At 39.6% G+C, this 2,161-nt stretch overlaps 1 non-coding gene across 1 annotated transcript; it reads right to left on the bottom strand.

Annotated features, from left to right (window-relative positions):
- Nucleotides 1-1,670: 1,670 nt before the first annotated feature.
- LOC131654280 (small nucleolar RNA R71) lies at nt 1,671-1,777 on the bottom strand. Its single transcript, XR_009299322.1, has one exon. It is a non-coding gene; the product is annotated as a small nucleolar RNA R71 (small nucleolar RNA).
- Between the last annotated feature and the right edge of the window lie 384 nt (nt 1,778-2,161).

A 2,161-nucleotide genomic window follows, 5' to 3' on the forward strand; every position in this document is an offset into this window, starting at 1 on the left:
AAATTCCGAAGAACGATCCAGCCAACCTGTGGTGGAGGTTCGATACTTGAAGATTTATTTGCCATTTATTTAATTCAGGTTTAATAGTTACCGCCTTATTTATATATTTATTTGCATGATATATTGTATGCCTATTAACATGCCTATTACTATAAACCGAATCTATTTATGCATGTTTAACCGTATTAATATGTCTGGCTAAATTACTAAGGTGTCGGTATGTAGAGTAAGTTAACCGTGGGATCCGAAATAAATTGGCTTAATTATGTTTTATTAAATATCACTTATTTTTGGTTTATATGTCTAATTTAATTATAAGTCTTAAAACCAATAGAGCGAAAGTTTGAGGGGTTAAGACGGTCAAAGGTTAAAATCAATAGAGCGAAAGTTTGAGATCGTTAACCAGATAGTAGACATAGGACATTAGTTTTAAGGATGGCGAAAGCGTATTAAAACTAATTGGGACTTATTTATTTTCAAAAATTGTTTTTACACCCGAGCGGGATGACGAAAGCGTACGTTAGGGATATTAGCTTGCTCCGAGTCAACAGAGCGAAAGTTTGAGATTAGGAGATTTAAATAGATAACAACTTCATAAAATAGGCATTTTATTAATTACGTTGTTTCCAAAAAGCTCTTCTAAAATCTAATGGGATGGCGAAAGCGTACATTAGGATTAGGATAGTAATCTGAATCAACAGAGCGAAAGTTTGAGACGAGGATTTTTAATCAATTGAATTAGTAAAGATTTTTAATTTAATTATGCAAAAGCCAATGGACCTTCGGATTACCTTAAGTTAAACGAAATACATACTGATACCTGTCTTTTATTATATTCTTTATTCCTCACAATCACTCTCCCTTAGGAACAATCAAAATTTTAGTAGCCCTAGCTTTACATAGTAACCTTAGATAACGGTAGATCGATTCATAGTCCCTGTGGATTCGATATCTTTTAAAACTACACGACACGACTGTGCACTTGCAGTCATCAGATTTATAGACACGTAAAGTCGGGATCAAGTTTTTGGCGCCGTTGCCGGGGACTATTTAAGTCGATATCGTAACTCACTGTTACACCGTAGAGACTAGGACAATTCTTCCCTTTCTTTCTGAACGATTGTATGCCAAATACTCGTTCACAAGGAGGAGATTTGATACAACGAATTAACGAGATCGAACGTTTCATTAACGTCAAACGTCGAGCTCGCAATCTTCCCGAAGTAGACCCAATTCCGATTAATCAGGAATTGACTTTTACTGATCAAATTAATCAATTCACCCCAAAGTTAGAGATGGCTGCTCCTCGTCCTCTTAGAGACTATGCCGCTCCTTCGCGCGCTGAACCCCACTCAAGTATCGCACCACCTGCGATTGAGGCAAACAATTTCGAACTGAAGCCTTCACTGGTCCAAGCTGTTCAACAGAATCAATTCTCTGGAAGCCCTGTAGACGACCCTAACCTCCATTTATCTGTGTTCGTGCAATACGCCGACACCGTCAAAGCTAACAACGTTAGTTCCGAAGCTATTCGATTACGTCTCTTTCCTTTCTCCTTGAGAGATAGAGCTAGAGCGTGGCTTCAATCCCTGCCTTCAAATTCCATAACCACATGGGACGCATTGAAGAGAGTATTCTTAGCGAGATACTTCCCGCCTAGCAAAACTGCTATGCTCAGAGGTCAAATCAACGGATTTACCCAGAAAGATAACGAATCACTCTTCGAAGCTTGGGAACGTTATAAGGACATGCTTAGACTATGCCCTCATCATGGACTCGAACCATGGCTGATCATCCATACTTTCTATGGTGGTCTCTTATATAACACTAAAATGACTATAGATGCCGCTGCTGGCGGAGCATTAATGGACAAGCCTCATGATGAAGCATATAACCTCATAGAGAACATGGCACAAAACCATTACAAATGGGGTGGAGAACGAGCCGCTCTAGAGAAAGCCCAAACCAAAGGAGGAATGTACGAAATAAGTGGTCTAGACCGCGTTAATGCGAAAGTAGACGCTTTAACTCAAAAGATCGAGAACTTAACCATCACTCCTTCAGCCACCGCTGCTGCTGTAACACCTAACTGCGAGATCTGTGGATTGACTGGACATGTAGTTGCCGAATGTCAACTCTTGACTGGAGCCCCATCTGATCA

This window comes from Vicia villosa, linkage group LG2 (genome assembly GCF_029867415.1).
Source record: "Vicia villosa cultivar HV-30 ecotype Madison, WI linkage group LG2, Vvil1.0, whole genome shotgun sequence".
Taxonomy (NCBI): Eukaryota; Viridiplantae; Streptophyta; class Magnoliopsida; order Fabales; family Fabaceae; genus Vicia; species Vicia villosa.